The 19,849-nt window shown below is 43.1% G+C and overlaps 1 protein-coding gene and 1 non-coding gene across 6 annotated transcripts in view; one reads left to right on the top strand and one right to left on the bottom strand.

Moving 5' to 3' along the window:
* LOC109568646 (RP1 axonemal microtubule associated) overlaps positions 1-19,849 on the bottom strand; it is a 211,437-nt gene that overhangs the window by 181,560 nt on the left and 10,028 nt on the right. The gene's annotated exons all lie outside the window — the stretch shown is intronic.
* Positions 6,930-7,002, top strand: TRNAG-CCC (transfer RNA glycine (anticodon CCC)). The gene has a single exon. It is a non-coding gene; the product is annotated as a tRNA-Gly (tRNA).

Raw genomic sequence — 19,849 nt, 5'->3', positions numbered from 1 at the left:
ATACCAAGTGAAGTAAGTCAAAGAGAAAAAGACAAAAGCCATATGATACCACTTATATGTGGAATCTTTTTTTTTTTTTTTAAGATACTATTGAACTTATTTACAATACAAAAATAGACCCACAAACTGGGAAACAACTTATGGTTACCAAAAGGGAAAGGGAAAGGAGGGATAAATTAAGAGTTTAGGATTAACATATATACACACTGCTGCTGCTACTGCTGCTGCTGCTGCTGCTAAGTCGCTTCAGTCATGTCCGACTCTGTGTGACCCCATAGACGGCAGGCAGCCCACCAGTCTTCCCCGTCCCTGGGATTCTCCAGGCAAGAACACTGGAGTGGGTTGCCATTTCCTTCTCCAGTGCATGAAAGTGAAAAATGAAAGTGAAGTCAATCAGTCGTGTCCCACTCTTCGCAACCCCATGGACTGCAGCCCACCAGGCTCCTTCATCCATGGCATTTTCCAGGCAAGAGTCCTAGAGTGGGTTGCCACTGCCTTCTCCTACTGTATGTCAAATCGAGGACTAACAGTCCTCGCACTAACAACACAGGAAACTATACTCACTCTTTTGTAATAACCTATAAGGGAAAAGAATCTGTAAAAGTGTATCTGTGTATTACATATATATGTATGTATACAGGCTTCCCGGGTGGTGCTGGTGGTAAAGAACCTGCCTGCCAGTGCAGGAGACATAAGTGACACAGGTTCAATCCCTGGGTCAGGAAGATCCCCTAGAGTAGGAAATGGCAACCCACTCCAGTATTCTTGCCTAAAAAATTACAGGGACAGAGGAAACTTGTGGGTTACAGTCCATGGGGTCACAGAGTCAGACACAACTGAGCAACTGAACACACATATATGTGTATGTTATATATATGTGTGTGTGCTGTGTTGTGTTTAGTCATTCAGTCATGTCCAACTCTTTGCAACCCCATGGACAGTAGCCCTCCAGGCTCCTCTGTCCATGGGGATTCTCCAGGCAAGCATACTGGAATGGGTTGCCATACCCTCCTCCAGGGGATCTTCCCAACCCAGGAAATCGAACCCAGATCTCTCTCATTGCAGGCAGACTCTTTACTGTCTGATCCACCAGGGAAGCCCATAAATACTGGAATGGGTAGCCTATCTCTTCTCCAGGGGATCTTCCCGACCCAGGAATCAATCCTGCACTGCAAGTGGGTTCTTTACCAGCTGAGCTACCAGGGAAGCATGTGCATATCTATATAATTTTTATATATAATAAAAATATATAAAATATATGTACTTATATATAAATAATATATTATATATAAATGTATATATATAAATAACTGAATCACTTTGTTGTACACCTGAGACTAACACAGCATTATAAATCAACTATACTTCAATTTATAAAAAAGATCCATAGAGTACAAAATCTCATGCACACATGCATACACTCACAAAAATATGTGTATGTGGAAGTACACATATTGGAATAGAGACAGGTGAGTTTCCCTCTCCTGTGTAACAGCTGGAATGCCTTATCATTCCACGCTGTGGATGCTCCACCTCTTCACTTTGTTGATAAACTGACGGGTCACCACAAAAGAACATATGGTGTACAATTCAACTTTGATCAATAAAGCATCAGTACACTTTGCAGATACAAAGGGGCCATTTACGTCTCAGGTTCTGAGGTCAGTTACTCTCTTCCGTTAAACAACTTCCTGTTTTCTTCTATAGGATGGTTTACAACGCTAAACTCACTGCACTATTTTTGTTCTTACGCTTTTTTTCTAACAAGCAAAATCATTGCACCTGAACAAGAAACTGATTTTTTTTTTTTTTTGGAATCTGGTTTTCTCACAGAATCAGTGACAGAAGAGGATTAATTGTTTGTTTTCAATCCTGGCTTTTTCTCCTCCTAGATCTATTTTTGAAACACACTTTATTTTGGGATGTCCTGACTGGGATGATACTAAATTGGAAAGCCTGGTGCAAATTTTATTGACCTCCATTTCCTACTATAAAGGATGTTCCCCACCAATGTGTCATCCACAGGGCAGACAAAGGTTAGAGAGGAGGGAAGCCATTCCAGATGGTGTGCTCAAGAAGACCAGGGCCAGACTCTTCTTGTTTTCTTGGATTGTTTTTACATCAACCATCAAGAAAGAGGAAACAACATTTGGGCATCCTCCTCATTCCGGGCTGAGCTCAACCCAGTGTTAATTGCAATACTCATGGCAAACACAACGTCTAAGAATTGGTCCTTATTACCTGTTGCTTGGCTACCATAAAACAAATGAATGGAGTGATGGGTATAGGGACAGATGGATGAACAGGTACATGAGTGGAGGAATAAATGAATGAATTAATATTACTGATGGATTTTTATTTAAACAATGCAGAAAGACTCAAAAAATCAGCTACCACTTAGAAAACTATATGAATTAGAGGGAATGTCCTCTCCTTTGCTTTTTAGAAAAAAAAGTTAACAGTTTGGCGCTTATTTTTATCATATTCTTTTGTTATATTATATTATTGGGATTCCCTGGAGCTTCAAACAGTAAAGAATCTGCCTTCAGTGGAGGAGATCCAGTCAGGAAGATCCCCTGGAGAAGGGGATGGCAACCCACTCCAGTATTCTTGCCTGGAGAATTCCATGGACAGAGGAGCCTGGTGGGCTAGAGTCATGGGATCGCAAAGGTTAGACATGACTGAGTGACTAACACGCATTGCATTATTATCTATTTATCTATATTATTTATCAATCATCTATATTATTAACATTTCAATTAAATTTAACTTTCCTCAAATTATAATCATATTTCCCATAGTGATCTAGATCTCTTTTTTTCTCCTTATTTATCAAGGGCTGTTCATATCAACATAGAGATCAACTCTGTTCTTTTTTAATGACCACATGGTATTCTAATATATAGACACGCCATATGTAGTTCAGTCAGATTCCAACTGAAAATTAAATTATTTTCATTTTTATGCCATTTCCAACAATACCACAGTGTACTTCTTTGTACATATGTGTCCGACCATGTGCATTTTTTAATTTTTAATATCCTTTGCTATCTTCTCTAATTGGTTTGTCATTTTTTCTTCATAGAAACTGCACAGCAGGAATTTTAACATGTTGTCATTTATATGTGTGGCAAATATCTTCTCTCAATCTGTTGCTTGCCTTTTGAGCTTGTTTTTGGCATCTTTCACTGTTTAATGCCTTAAAACTTGTTTGGAGTCAAATTGATTTTTTCTTTTATTGCTTTTTCTTTTCCAGACAGTCAAAAGAAATGTTCTCCCAGCCCTGAGGTATTAATATATGTATCTGTATTTATGGATGGACATATTTAATACTGACTACATTTCCATGGGCTTCAGCACATTTTAGAATTAGGTTCTTGGTATATGACTAGTTCTAGCCAATAGGAAGTGGGCAGAAGCGACTCATTTCTTTGTCATTGTGATCCCTGACCATGGGCACCTCTGTTCGACCCTCCAGCTCTCTCTTCTCCTCCAGTAGCAGAGCTGAAAACCACATATTTCAAATTGCTTAGAAGATGGAGCAGCCTCAACTTCAGTAGCTGAATTGTCACCTGGAAGGGGTGCCCTGAAGAATCCCAAACTCAGACTCTGCACAATCAAGATGCTCTCCTGTATTAACAGTAGAGCATTAGGCTACTGTAACCCTAAGATATTTTTGCTACGAAATACAGTTACCTCAACGTAACAGTACAGTATAAATTTTTCTTCTACATTTAGAGGCTCAATTCATACTACACCCTTTTTTTGGTGGGGGGCAGGCACTACACCAGGTCTTAAGTGTGGCATGTGGGGTCTTTAGCTGCAGTGTGCAGCAGCTAGTTCCCTGACCTGGGATCGAACTGGGCCCCCTCCACTGAGCGTGCAGAGTCATAACCACTGGACCACCAGGGAAGTCCCTAAAACATTTATAAGTGTGCAGTGTGGGAGCGACTTTATTTTCTTCAAAATGCTTTCATTTTCATAGTGTTAAACCCACCTGTACAAACGTGTCTGTTCCTGCTTTAGCTGGAATGTGATATATTTATCCACTTTTGTATGATTGCCTAACTCTTTTCATTTAAATAATTACAAGTGTATTTTAATATCTTAGCAAGTTCCTCCTCACAATTCTTCTTTTTCAAACTTATTCTTCCACATAAATTTTAGAATCAATTTATTTCCCAGAATAATTCCTCAGATTATTACGATTTGTGTTATAATTTTACATTGATTTGAGGAGAAACAGCATCTGCATACTCTTAGAAATTATGATATGTCTACTTATTTTAGTCCTATTTTATTTCTTTAATAAAAATATATAATTCTTTTATTAAATACTTCTCAGGTGTTTTACAGACTAATTTTGATAGTATCTTGAATATGATTTTTCTCATTTCAGTTTCTAATTGTTCAACACAAATAAAAAGGAAAATAATATTTATTCTGTATTTTATCTTACATATAGCCAACTTATTCTCTCAATAGTTTAACAATTTCTGTTGAATTTATCGGATCCTTAATAATATTGCCATACCATCTACAGAAAGAAAGAAAGAAATCAGAATGCTTTGCTCTGTTTCAGAATAGTTCCTCTTCCCCTTTCCTTGCTGGAGGCATGAGAGGATTTTTCTCTGGTACCGTAGGAATCAAGCTCCTAAAGGTAAATCTCACAGAATTGCGGGTCTCCTTGAAGTTTTTGACCCTCAGAATGATCAGCTAGAGCCTCTTGCAATTTGTCAATTACAAATCAGCAGTTCTCTCCCCATCTCTGAAGTCTCTGCTCCAAGAAGCCAGAACACGCTGTATTCATATGTCTGTCTCTCCAGTCTGGGGCACAGTGGTTTTTTCTGTATTCTTCTCTTCATTCCTGAAGAATATTTTCCCTGGAGGTAGTATTCTGGGTTAGGAGTTCTTTTCTCTCAGCTCTTGAGAATGCTGATACTTCTTTTTGGCCTTCATTATTTCTCATGAGGAACCCATTTGGCTTGCTTTTTCCCCTATAGGTAGTACAGTTTTCTGTCTGCCTGCTTTCAAGTTTTCTTTCTTTAATTTTCAGAAGTTTGACTACGATCCGTCTTGGCACAGAAATGTTTCACTTTATCCTATTTGCGGATTTCTCAGCCCCTCTAATTGTAGGTTTATGTCCCTTGCCAAATTTGGGGGCTTTTCAGCCATTATTTCACTGTTTCAACCCCACCTGGTTTCTCCTCTCCCTTTGGGACTTTGATGACATGAATATTAGGTTTTTATAACAGATCCACATGCCACTGAAGCACTACTCATTTTTCAGCATTTTGTTATTAAGATGAAATAATTTCTATCAGTCCCTCTTCAGATTTATATATTCCTTCACCTGTATTCCCCATTCTGCTGTTGAGCCCATCCATTCAGTTGGATTTTGGTTTATTTGGTTGGTTGGTCGTTTTTCTCATTGTTTGGTTATTATGTTTCTCAGTTTCAAAATTCACATTTGGTTCTCTTTTATATCTTCTCTTTCTTTTCTGAGACTTCATATTTCTTTGCTGAGACTTTCTCCTTTTTTCCCCACTTATTTCAAGTATCTTTGTAATTGCTTACTGAAATGTATTATGTTATGGCTGCTTTAGAAATTTTGTTAGATAAATCTAATATGTGTAACATCTCATCTTTGGCTTTCCTTGGCAGCCTTTTTTTAATTCTAGTTGAGATTTTCCTGATCCTTGCTATAATGAGCAATAGTCAGTTGAACTTTGGACATATGGGGTATTATGTTATAGAATGGATCTTATTTAAATCTTATGCTTTGGAAGATCTCTTCTGAAACCATTCTGGTGGAGGAAGGAAAGTGCTACTCATTAATACAGGGTTTTCTATTTGTCTTCTTTTGATGCTGGGGGAAGGCTCTTCATGACTGCTCCCACCATGGTCTGCATTCGCATGTGGAGAGCAGCCTCTTTAAACTTAGCAGCAGTGAGAGCCCTGACTCTCTGTAACTTCCTCTGACACCAGTCCAACAGCAGAGGAGGTGTGAGTCCAGTCACTCCATGCTGTCTCCACTGACATTACAGGGGGATGTCTAATTACATGTAGACATTCCAACTCCCCACTCAGCCCTCATTAAAGCCCCACTGGTGGGTGAGGGCACCTTGTTATAGCAGGGCAAGGATGGAAGTCCAGGCTTTTGCTGTTAAGGCAATGGAGGTGATGCGGGGGCTGCAGGGGGAGAGATAAGACCACAGTTTTTTCTGGGGTGTTGGCTGCAGTAGAGCAGATATTCGCTAAAAGTTTTCTTGTTAGGGTTCCTTTTTCTTGGTCCTTTGTGTAGAGATGGCAGACTTTTCTTGAGGGTTTTTTAGTCTGGGTCCATTTGTATTTCCAGGTTGCCAGTATCCTTAATGCCTGATCTAGGATACATGAGAAAAAAATAAAGCCCAGGTCCTAAGGTCCCTAGCCAGTCTAGTTTCTGTTTTTCATCTTTCAGAGTCTTCTAACATTAATGTTATATAAAATGTTCAGTGCTTTTAGTTAGCAAGAGGAACAGGGAAGAGACTGTCAACGCCATCTTCCTGTAGACAGAAGTCAAGATGGATTGTCTTCACCAGTTCCAAAATGCACTTACCCGTACAGTCGGCTCTCATTACCTGATACAAAGTTTTATTCCATAACTATAAACAATATTAGCCCAAATCTTCAATAGAATATCATTTTGAACAAATATCATCTTTCCTCTCTTTTCATGCACTTTCCTTTCAGTAAGATGTTTGTGAATGAATAAAAGTATATGTAACACAAGTGCTCACTGTGGCTTTGACTTTTTTGTAGTTTAACCAAATAATTTAAATATCTATCAATAAAGGACATGGATTTTTACTTTCACACAGGGAAATAGTACATAGGCCCTTTAAAAATGAGATACAAATTTATGTGTAAAAAAGTTTAAGACAGGGACTTCATTGGTGGTCCAGTGGCTAAGACTCTGCACTCCCAATGCAGGGGGTCCAGGTTCAATCCCTGGTCAGGGAACTAGATCACACAAGCCACGACTGAAAACCCTGCAAGCCGCAAGGACCCAGCACAGCCAAATAAATAAGTAAATATTGTTTTAAAGTTTAAGATATATTGTGATAAGACTAAAACAATTAGAAAATATTTCAAGCTTTCCTGTTTTTAATTTTTACAAGAGCTTTGAAAATAAATAAGTGATGATCAAAACAAAGAAATAAGAAATGTTTTAGTTTGTTAATAGCTATGTTCCAAAAGCAACTTCTTATGGTTTCTCTCATTGGAAGTTCACAACATACATAATCAGGGCAGGAATTACCCCTGGGTTACCTTCCAGTCCAACACGATTTCTAGATACCACATAACTTTCTATCTACATTTCTTGGTTTTTATTCCCCTTTAAAACCATCTGTCTGCAAAGCAGCCTGTGATGTAAGATAAACAAGTGTGACACTATACAGAGAATCAAAACTTACAAACATTTGCTCCCTAATTCCTCAGAGTCCATTTTCAACAAACAGGTGTTTCTCCTTTCCTATGTACTCTACGTACACATCAGATAAACAGCCTTAGCGTATTTAATCCCAAGGAGGTCCATGACATATGACTTTTCTACTTCAAAGGACTCTAATAATAGAACATGCATAGAAATATAGCTCTCTGAGCAGAGTAAACAAACACTGCTCTCTCCGGAGAGGGATCAGATGGATCCGCTTCGGTCAGGTCTCTCCCAGAATTCCATTGTTGTCTCTCTTTAAGGAAAACCACTGAATCTGGGATTGGGAGCTTTGCTCAAAACGTGTTTCCTTTCAAAACACAGGGAAACAGGATTTTTGGCCACAGGAGGTCAAGGTCAGCAATCTAACAGAATTGGTTCTTTTGAACTTCCTTTCTAAGAAACACATTATCTGATGAAAGCTGTTACATTGCAAATCTGTCCACATCCTAGTGATGATCAATTCTGTTCACCACACAAGGAATGATTTCAAGAAAGACACCTGTGCCATCTACAGATAAGTTTAATGATTCACATTGGAAGGTTCCAGATAATGTACACAGTTCTGGGAAGACAAAAACAGTGTTTTATCACTTTTATGTGCCCCACAATGAATTGTATAACAGAGCCCTCCACATGATAAGTAATCAATAATTATTTATTTAATGAATAGTTGGGGTTTTTAAAATATTTTTTATGTGGACCATTTTTAAAGTCTTTATTGAATTTGTTACAATACTTAGTCTGTTTTATGTTTTGGGGTTGTTTTTTTTTTGCCCCAAGGCATGTGGGATCTTAGTTCCCTGACCAGGTATCGAACTCCTATTCCCTGCATTGGGTGGCAAAGTCTTAACCACTGGACAGCCAGGGAAGTCCCAGAAGAGTTATATTTTTAACAACAAAAGAACAGAAACTTATGAAAATTAAGAATGCACAGAAATGCAAACTAAATACTCAAACGTCTCCTCCCATATGGCACTGCTTTCAGTGACCCGAATTTATATAGAATGCTTTGCAAATATGCATATTGTTACCAGATAAAACAGAAATGCACTTTTATCAAGATGGTTTGAGTACCATTGTCTTAGATGTGGATAGTACTTTTTGAGAATTTAAGAAAATTTTCAATAAATTATCTCAAGTTAGCACAATAGAGATTTCAATGTTGTTATTATAAAGATGGAGAAATTCAGATGAAATTGACCTATAGACACCCAACGAGTGAGCCCCAGAGCTTGGCTGTTAGTTATCTAACCTTCACTCCTGTAGACGGGACTTGCTTTTGTTTTGAAAAGAAAACACTCCAGAAGTTCTTATCACAGTAAGATGGGCTTAGGCTGCCTTGTCCCCCCTAATCACTTTAAGCCGTGGTCTGACCCCTTTCTCCCTGATATCAAAGGGCTGCTGATCTTCAGTTGAGTTTTAAGTAAGAAATATTAAAGAAGAAAGCACAGCAAGGCGGGAGGGAGATGTTTGTCACACTGGCAGGTTTTCCTCCCTCCAAGGATCCCTTTCTTGGTTGACATTATCCACTTCCTGCCCAGAAGGAGAGTGTTCAAGGAAAAAGTCTATTATACATTTCCTTCTGTTTTAAACAGACTTACAGAAACCCATAAAATGTTCTCATTCTACACCAGAGAGTGAGAATTCGTAGATATGGTGGCAATTCTAAATTAGAAAATAAGAATCATTAGAAAACAGAGTGGTGGCTCATTTACACAAAATATTACAATATTGTTATTCATCATTCAGTCTTGCTTAAATTATTAAATTGGTCCATTTTCATTTAATATGAGGAAGCTTCTAGTTTCTCTTTTTAAAAACTCATTTCAGTAAGAATCAATGTGGGGGCTGTCCATCTTTTTTAAAAACGTGATGACATCTACCATCAACTTACGTTTGTAGATGAATGAGAAGTAACAACTGACTGCTATGTGTTAGCTACATTTTCCTTTTAATGCTAGAAATGACCAAAATCTGGTTCAAAGAAAAACCAGATTTTGCCGTATATGTTACTAAGGGACTAGTTAGCAATGATTTCTAGAAAGGTCCCAAAATGTCTACCCAGTGAAGATACCATACATACATGCTCAGTCGCTCAGTCATGTCCAACTCTTTCCAACCCCATGGACTGTAGCCCACCAGGTTTCTCTGTCCATAGGATTTCCCAGGCAAGAATAATGGAGTGGGTTGCCATTTCCTCCTCCAAGGGATCTTCCCCACCCAGGGATCAAACCCTCATCTCCTGCATCTTCTGCATTACCGGGGGGCAAGAGGAGGTGGTGGCTTACCAATAAGCCACCTGGGAAGTCTAGTGAAGATATCAACTGGGCCCAAAGGCTAAAATCAGGTAGCATCATGTTACAGTGAGGAGATGTCTGTGAGGTGGGTGACCCAAGCTTGCCAATGCACTGGTCATACGGACCCCACTCTACAACGCTGGAAAGTAAAACATCCCTGGGACTTGATGCTCCCATGGCTGCCTCCAGTCCTGGCCCAACATATGAGGCAATCCAGAGCCAGACCCAGCAGGTAGCCTCACAGGAAATTCTACTCTCCGTAAAGGCTCTCATTTCCTCTCCTGCCCACATTTACAATCCCACAGGCAGCAGGAGGAGTGTGAGTCCCCAGGAAACACAGACCTGGCTGCAATGTCCTGCCTCTCTGGATAACATGTACCCTTTGTTGTTGTTGTTCAGCTGCTCGGTTGTGTCTGACTCTTTGTGACCCCACAGACTGCAGCACACCAGGCTTCAGTGTCCTTCACCATCTCCCAGAGTTTGCTCTTATTCATGTTCATTGAGTTGTTGATGCCATCCAACCAACTCATCCTCCGTCACCCGCTTCTCCTCTTGCCCTCAGTCTTTCCCAGGATCAGGGTCTTTTCCAATGATTCAGCTCTTTGAATCAGGTGGCCAAAGTGTTGGAGCTTCAGCTTCAGCCATCTGTTCAGCTACTTCTCTGGATAACATGTAACCTTTGTTAGCAGCCATAAAATGAATACAAGACTACACCCTTTCCTAGGAGAGTGTCTGTCATGGGGATGACTCAATAAAGGCGAGTCCAACTGAGTAAACAGGATTCCAGTGGGCAGCATTCTCAGCTTTTTATTAGGATTTCTGATAATCCTATATTTGGAAATTTTGTCTTAACAAGACAGTTTGCTTTGAGAAACACCTGTCTTCTCTTAGAAGATGATCTTTAGGCCAAAAGGAAAGTGATGGCTTAATTCTAGAATTTTACAATTTTAAGGGACTAAAAGCAAAGAGGAACTAAAGAGCCTCTTGATGAGGGTGAAGGAGGAGAGTAAAAGAGCCAGTTTAAGACTAAATATTTTAAAAATTAAGATCATGGCAAATAGAAGGGGAAAAGGTGGAAGTAGTGACATATTTCCTCTTCTTGGGCTCCAAAATCACCGTGGATGGTGACTGTAGCCATAAAATCAGAAGACGATTGCTTCTTGGCAGGAAAGCACTGACAAATCTAGACAGTGTGTTGAAAAGCAGAGACATTACTCTGCCAACAAAGGTCCATATAGTGAAGGCTATGGTCTTCCCAGTGGTCATGTACGGTTGTGAGGGTTGGACTGTAAAGAAGGTAGAATGCCAAAAAATTGATGATATCTTCGAACTGCGGTCCTGGAGAAGATTCCTGGAAGTCCCCTGGAAAACAAGGAGATCAAACCAGTCAATCTTAAGGGAGATCAACCCTGAATATTCACTGGAAAGGCTGATCCTAAAGCTGAAGCTCCAGTATTTTGGTCATCTGATGTGAACAGACGACTCATTGGAAAATTCCCTGATGCTGGAAAAGATTGAGAACAGAAGAAGAGGGCGTCAGAGGATGAGATGGCTGGATGGCATCACCGATGCAATGAACGTGAACTTGGGCAAACTCAGGGAGATGGTGAGGGACAGGAGGCCTGGCGTGCTGCAGTCTGTGGAGTTGTAAGGAGTCAGACACCACTGGTCGACTGAGCAACAAGGGACTAAAAAATGCATGCTTGTCCAGTAGTTTAGCATGTCCAACTCTTTGCAATCCCATAGACTGCAGTCTACCAGGCTCCTCTATCCCTGAGATTTCCCAGGCAAGAATACTGGAATGGGTCTCCATTTCTTTCTCTAGGGGATCTTCCTGACCTAGGGATCAAATCCAAGTCTCCTGCATTGGCAGGAGTAAAGGACAGAGAGACTTTACAGAGAGTGCAGGAGGAGTCCAGTAGCTCCTAAAAGTACTCATAAATCACCGCCTAGCTCATCAAGAGTCACCCTGGGGGGAAAGGCGGTGGAGAGGGGCACTGGTAAAAATTTTAGGTTCCTTGCTGGCCACCTGGAGAAGCTGAGTGTGGGTGTCCAGTGAGCCACAGTCCAGAGGTGTGAGAAAGGAAGCCCCCAGGATGGCTCCAGCATCAGCCACTTCCTACGGCCCTGCACAGGAGACCCAGAGCAGGACCTGCCAAGCTGGGCTCAGTCTGCTCCCAGAACTGTAAAAAGATACTAGTAATGACAGTAACAGTAATATTAATGAAGGATTGTTGTACACCAGTAGTACAAATGCATGCACACATGTGCACACACATACATGTACACATACCCCATGTAGGAGCTTGGGATTTGAGGTGGAAAGAACAGGAGGAGGGTACCTCTCCAGCATCTGTATATTTTCATCATTGTCCATCAGTTACACTCCAGTAAAATTAAAAAACACAAAAAAAGTTGTATTTTCTTTAGCAAGCTCATCAGGTATTGTGAATAAGCAGCCAAGTCTAGAAACAGCTAAGAATCTCCTAATCTCTTGCTCTCAAAATAAGATTATCAGATTTCTCTCTTTTTATCTCACTGCCTTTCAGTGACTGAGTCTAGTTAGACACAGCAGATGCAAAGCCCAGTGTGGTTCTAAGGACCCAGATGCAAAATGTCTGAGGGTTGAGTGAAGCTCAAAGGTCTGCTGATTGACACTCTTACCCCAGCTGCCCTCCCCAGGCAGGGCTCAGGAGGGGCCACTTCTCATGAGTGAACTGAAGCTTCAGAACCAGAAAGGCTGAACAAGAAACTTGTTGGAAATTTTCTCCTAGGTTCTCACTGTTTATAAAACTTGGCAAGCAGCAGCAGCTTTTAGTATGTTTTTCATTCAAGTACTCTTCTATGAGCTTGCCAGGCGGCGCTAGTGGTAAAGAACCCACCTGCCAATGCATGAGACATAAGAGACTCAGGTTCAATCCCTGGGTTGGGAAGATCTCACATGACTAGCAGCAACCAAGCCCAAGCACTGCAACTACTGAGGTCAGTCTGCTGCAAGCTGAGAAAAAAAAAAAAATGTGCTGCCCACAGGGGTCCCCATGGCACCGAGCTGCTCCCAAAGGCAGGCACTAGTCTCTCTATCAGACAGGGAAGTGTAGCCTGGGGAGTGAACAGGTTTCTTCTAAGGGAAAACAGTTTCTACGTGTCTAAGAAGTGTCATGATGCTACACATAAATACTTTCACAGGCAGCATTTCTAAAGAAGAAGGGGATGGAGGAGGGAGAGGAGTGGTGGAGGAAGAGACATGGATTTTCCTTCATTTTACTTTCTTAAGAACTGACTGCCACTCTCATTAAACTACTGAAGACATAACCAAATCACATTTCCAAATGTATGTTTGATTTGTGCCCCCTTCTACCATGAACCTGGTCATGAAAAGCACCAGGTCCCATTTTCATCTAATATCAAGGTGAACTCACACTATGAAATGCATATTCTTGCATTCTTTATCTATGTTCAACAGAGGAGAAAATTTCTGTTTTGAATAGGATGTGTGCAGGATACATTTTGTTTCTCAACTGCAATAACAAGGAGCTTTAAAGTAAATCCGACACTGTAAAGTACTTTTACAATGCCTTGGAAAGAGCCCAAGACTCTTAAATACGTTCTCCCTGGTAAATGGTGCTGCCACCCTCTGCATGAACAATAAACCTATTCCCTTGATAACTCCAAGAAATATCCACTGAAATGCATTTTACTCTGATAAGAAAGAGAGTGGAAATAAGTTCAGATCTTGGAATTGTTTTTAACTCCTTGTGGGAAACCCCTTTTTAAGAAGCGTCACTCAGGGCTTTTTCTTGCCTGATGGTTTATAACTTCTCCTCCACTCCAGACAGGCTGGTTGGCTTGTTTGCTTGACCCCACAGGCTTCTGCACACATTACAAGTTTTGTACCCTGTGAGCATACTATGCCCCTAGCATATAGTTGCCCGTGGGATATTTCACATGTCCTTTCACAAACATCTAATGATTCTGCTTGCCTATAGAATTAAAATTCAAACACATCTGCCTGATTTTCAAAAGCTTCTATAGTCTGACCTCAACTCATGGTGGTGGTTGTTGCTCAGTCACTAAGCTGTGTCCAACTCTTTGCAACCCTATGGACTGCAGCATGCCAGGCCCCCCTGTCCCTCACTATCTCCCGGAGTTTGCTCATGTCCATTAAGTCAGTGATGCCATCCAACTATCTCATCTTCTGTTGCCCCCTTCTCCTCCTGCCTCCAATCTTTCCCAGCATCTGGGTCTTTTCCAATGAGTTCGCTCTTTGCATCAAGTGGCCAAAGTATTGAAGCTTCATTTTCTGCATCAGTCCTTCCAATGAATATTTAGAGTTGATTTCCTTTAGGATGGACTGGTTGGATCTCCTTGCAGTCCAAGGGACTCTCAAGAGTTTTCTCCAATACCACAGTTCAAAAGCATCAATTCTTCGGCGCTCAGCCTTCTTTATAGTCCAGCTCTCACATCCATTGACTTCCCTGGTGGCTCAGATGGTAAACCATCTGTCTACAATGCGGGAGACCTGGGTTCCATCCCTGGGTTGGCAAGATCCCTTGGAGAAGGAAATGGCAATCCACTCCAGTACTATTGCCTGGAAAATCCCATGGACAGAGGAGCCTGGTAGGCTACAGTCCATGGGGTCGCAAAGAGTCGGACACGACTGAGCGACTTCATGTTCATGTTCACATTCTCACATCCATACATGACTGCTGGAAAAACTATAGTTTTAACTGTATGGACCTTTGTCGGCAAAGTGATGTCTCTTATCAATTCATGGTAATCAACATAAACAAATGCTAAACACTTGGAGTTCAACTACTGTTTATTTATTTCACTTCCTTCAATTAAATTAAAACTAATTTGACGCCCCATGTGTGTGTGAGTAACAGGAAGTCCAATTCAACTCTTAGGAGTCTCTCTCATCCATATCTGGGTCATCCTAGCTTTACAGAGTCCCAAAAGAGATCCCCTGGGCATCCACTACCAAGGATAAATAACAAAACAAAACAAAAAAGGGTCAACAACAGAATAAAAGGGATACAGGAAAGAATCAGTGATGGAAGAGAGAAAAATAGAAATTACTCAGTCTGAACAACAGAGAAAACAGATTTTAAAAATACAATGGATAGATTTTCAGGGACCTTTGGGGCTCTTAACATAAGAGCTATCAAGAGTCCCAGAAAGAGAGACAACAGAGCTGAAAAATTACTTGAAGAAATAGTAACCAAAACCTTTCAAATTTGTCAAAAACATAAATCTACAGATTAAAGCCACCTGAGCAAATCCAAACAGGATAAACTCAAAGAAATTTGGTCAAAGACACATCATAATTAATTGAAGACAAAGTAAAATTCTTGAAAGCAGCATTAAAGCCAGAGAAAAAGAATACCTTACTAGGGGAGGGGGGGAGGGGGGATAAGAAATCAATAAAACTGAAATCAGAAAAACAATAAAGAACATCAATGAAGCAAAGAGCTGGTCCTTTGAAAAGATGGGTAAGATTAACACACTTCCAGCAAGACTGACAAAGAAAGACAGAAGATGCAAATTAGCTAGGAGAAGACTCTTGAGAGTCCCTTGGACTGCAAGGAGATCCGACCAGTCCATTCTGAAGATCAGCCCTGGGATTTCTTTGGAAGGAATGATGCTAAAGCTGAAACTCCAGTACTTTGGCCACCTCATTCCAAGAGTTGACTCATCGGAAAAGACTCTGATGCTGGGAGGGATTGGGGGCAGGAGGAGAAGGGGACGACAGAGGATGAGATGGCTGGATGGCATCACTGACTCGATGGATGTGAGTCTGAGTGAACTCCGGGAGTTGGTGATGGACAGGGAGGACTGGCGTGCTTCGATTCATGGGGTCACAAAGAGTCGGACACGACTGAGTGACTGATCTGATCTGATCTGATTCGTAGTTTTGCTTTCTGCAGTTTGTGCTGCCCATGGTCAACTGAGGTCTGAAAATATTAAATGGAAAATTCTAGAAATAAGCAATTCCCAAGTTTTAAATTGTGTGCCATTCTGAGCAGCATGATGAAATCGCAAGTCATCCAGCTCCATCCTGTCCCAGATGCCCAACCATGAGCATCATCTGCTCCTGACATCCAATCATCGACATCATCGCAATCGAAGATCCAACATCAGCTGGAGCAAGGATCCTCCTCTTCACACATTGTCAGAAGGTCAGTGGTGGCCAACATGGTGTCACAAAACCTACCTCATTCCCTTCCCTTATCCCATCATATAGACATTTTATCATCACAAGAACGGTGACTGTAAGACAGTAAGATATTTTGAGAGAGACTACATTCACGTAACTTTTATTACAGTATATTGTTATAATTGCTCTATTTTATTGTGAGCTTAGAATCAGACTTGAGATCTTGCCTGAACAGAGGTGAAGTGGCAGGAAGTGGCAGGGACAGGGGACAGCAGGGGTGACCCCAGGTAATCTCATGACCTCCATAGACACACGCATCTCCCTGGGGCCAGGTGTGTCTGTGTGTTAGTCATTCAGTTGTGTCTGACTCTGTGACCCCACGGACTGTTTAGCCTGCCAGTGTCCTCTGTCCATGGGTCCAGGCAAGAATACTGGAGTGAGTTGCCATTTCCTTCTCCAGGGAATCTTCCTGATCCAGGGATGGAACCTCCTGCATTGCAGGCAGATTCTTTACCATCTGAGTCATGATGGAGGGCACCATGCAAAGTGGCCAGGCGTCAGCCCTCTTGTTGGTGCACCACAAAGAAGCAACCTTCCCAGGAAGCTGTGGGCTCACTGCCCAGGGCAGGGGTTGAGAGGAGAGTGGATGTGGATGCGTCCAGCCACAATCCATCTCCCATCAGAGAAGGGGGCAGGGTGGAGGCCCCTCAGGGCTCTCACTGTGGCCACGAGAGAGCCAAGCCCTGTAAGCCCTGTCACGGTGGGGCTTTAAAACTGGTGAATGATTTCCACAGGCGCATTAGAAAGAGAACTACGGCAGTGGCCAGGTAAGTAAAAAGGCATTTGTCCTCCTCCCCTCCTTGCCCCACACTCCACCACCAGCACACACAGCAGGTGCTGGCCTTGGGGAGGTCGTATCTGTGAGACAAGCAAGACCCTCCTCCAGGACCGAGAGATAGGTCCCTGCTTACGCCCTCTGGAGGAGAATGGAAAGGATAAGATTTCAACTAAGACTGAGGCTTGACAGTGAACTGACCTTTCACATTCTTCGTTTTCCAAATAAATAAAATGGGTTAGATTTTAACAACTAAAAGTAACTAGAAAGTAATAAATTCTTCCCAAGAATTCACTAAAAAGCAAGTCAGGGAGAATTAGGAGAGCAGCACAGAAGCCATACTCGGAAAGAAACAAAACCATCCTGTGTTTATATCCCGGTGAATTGAGATTGGTCAGTTACCTGGTCACTACAGGCTCAGGCAGGGTGAGGTGCAGATGCCACCCACTCCCCCCGCCCAACCTGCAAGGATACACCTGGTCATGAGAATGCAGAGGTCCTACTGGCCGCGTCCCTCTGTTCAGCACACCACACACGTCTCTAGCCCTTTCAGTGACTCCGCAGGTAGTTGCTATGACCCACACTGTGTAGAAGAAGAAACAGAGTTCTGAGTGGTCAGGCGACAGCAACCCGGCTGCAATGTGGCCCTCTCTCTGTGCCTGTGCCCTGACCTGCCAGTGACTGTCCTCAGAGCCCCTCACAAGGCACCCCCCCAGCCCCCGCAGCTCCTCTGGCTGTTTCCTCCCCTGGGGGACCCTCTGCCTGCCTCCCAGGTGGACTTGTCTATCCTCCAAGAATGTCTCTTTCCACGGCTCCCCAGTCTTTCTGCTTTTAAATCCCCAGTAACCCAAGACCCTGAACCCAGAATGTTAGACAGGATCACCAGTCAAGCAGAGGAATCCCTTCTCTGGGCGCTCCTGAACCAAAAAAGAAAAACAGGCTGGAGCACAGCTCCAGGGAGGAAGTGGGCGGGGGGAGGAGGGGTGGTCCACTGGAGAGGATGTTGACCCCCAAGGGTCAGACCAGACCGAGGAGGGGCCCTCTGGGAAGAGGGAAGTGAGAACGGAGACTGCCTGGAAGGGATTGTTCATGCTTTCAAGCCGGGCCAAGCGGGATGAGTAACGCCAGAGGCTGGCAGCCTGAGGCTCCCTCACACCTCACTGGGTTTTGGGCTGGAGAGGCTGGCCACTCCGCAGGGGTCGAGCCCAGAAAACGCCTGGGGACACCCGAGAACTCACCTCCTGAACCTTTCTCCCGAAAGGCATGAGCAGCCCTGGTGAGGCCTGGTACTGGCCGCCAGGGGTCAGGGGTCGGGTGATGCTTCTGTTAGGATATGAGTGGAGCTTGTCTCTGGTTTTGAATTTGAAGGTCCTTGGGCAGCTGTCTCTCTCCCTAGGGGTGCGCCTCTTAGGGTCTCCAGAGTGGCCTTTTTGGAGACACTGGGGAGAACCCAGGGTTCCATGTCCCTGTGTGCTCTCCTCCCTCCTGGGCAACTCTGCAGAAGCCACCAGCTTCTGTACCTGCAGTCAGGCCTCAGGGCAGCAGGGCCCATCTTAACACAGGGCATCGTCCCTGTGCCTGTCGGACAGTGAGGGAGCCTGGTCAGGGCTGCTCAATATTAGGAATGAGAGGGTCTCCCTGGAGGCCAAGTGTGGGAAGTCAGGCCATCCGGGCTGAGCAGAACCCTAACCAAAGCCTGAGGCTTTGGCTCAGGAATCAATATTGAGCTGGTTGGAAGGGGAAAAAAAATGGTTTTGTTAATAATGATTTTTCAAGTTTAGCACCTTAGTGATCAAGAACAATTATTTCAAACAGGAAATTCTTAGAAGGGCATTGCTAATCACACTTATCTGTAAACCCCACCACTGATTACAAAGGTGATAAGAGCCGTGGGCTTGCTTAGCCTTGAGCTGCTGCTGCTGTCAGCAGCACGTCTATCAGCAACAGTCCCAACTCTAGATCTCATGCCCCTGAGTTAAAAACATCCATCTCCTGGTTTCCAGAGACATGTGGAAAACTTCCTTTATCACTAAGAGTTTCTGCTACTTCTTCCTCCCTGTGATCCAGTGTGAGTGGATTTTCCTGTTTCACCATCGCTCCATTTTGCATTTCAATGGCCAGCTCCTGGCCTTCTGTTCTAACTTCCCTCCTCATATCCTGGATGACTTGATTAAATCCGCTCCCCCTGGCAAGAGGTTCTTGAAATCTGCACGGAGAGAATTACAGTCCGCACCCCCCGCTCCTCTACTGCCCCTGCGGGGCTCCAGGGACCACACGGGGTCCATGTCCCCTGGCTGCACCCTTCACCTCCCCCACCCCCAGCAGCCCCACCCCAGCCCCACCTGGCTCACTATCAGCATCCTGACCCAGGTCATCACGGAAGTCCCCTCTGATGCATTCTCTTAGCATTCTGGCTTCTCCCTCGGGGTTTTTTTTTCCCCCCTTTAAAAAAATTTTCTTTCCTTTTTTTCTGCCTCCAGCCTAACAGCTCTCTCCATAACCAACTTCCCTCCATACCCAACTTCATTAAACCCTTGAGCTGAAATCTGACCAACACTCCCTTGACCCTCTTGTACCTTCTAAATCTTCTGAGGGACTATCCATAAGCCAGTGATTATCAAAGCAAGCTGCACAGTGCGATCTATCTTTTAGAAAGAAGACCTCTCCCTAAGAGATTCTGATCAAATCACTTTGGCCTGCAGTCAGAATGTTTCAAATTTTAAAATCTCGAGGTGATTCTAAAACCCCAACTTCAAAAGCCTCCTCCAGTCCCACTTCTTAGATGTTAATCTGGAGCTCTGAGCACATCGCCCTGAAGAGGGAATGCAGTCTGCGAAACTGTCTCCTCTGGGCCTTCGTTGTACACAGAGTACACCTGGAGCTGAGAGGCTTCACCCTGATTTTACGAATAGGAGTAACCTCCCCTAGTTTCCTCACCCTCTCACCGTCCTCCCAGCCTCAGCTCAGAAATTCCTTCCCCACTTGGCTCTGTCCTCCTTCAAGGCCTCAGGTGAGCACAGTGCTTCCTTGGGGCGTCCCCATCCAGAGGAAGTGCTCAGAACAGAAAGAAAGAAATAGCC

The sequence above is a fragment of the Bos indicus genome, chromosome 14, assembly GCF_029378745.1.
Source record: "Bos indicus isolate NIAB-ARS_2022 breed Sahiwal x Tharparkar chromosome 14, NIAB-ARS_B.indTharparkar_mat_pri_1.0, whole genome shotgun sequence".
Classification (NCBI taxonomy): Eukaryota; Metazoa; Chordata; class Mammalia; order Artiodactyla; family Bovidae; genus Bos; species Bos indicus.
The sequence above is the reverse complement of the archived record's forward strand: the minus strand, read 5'-3'. Positions and strand labels throughout refer to the sequence as shown.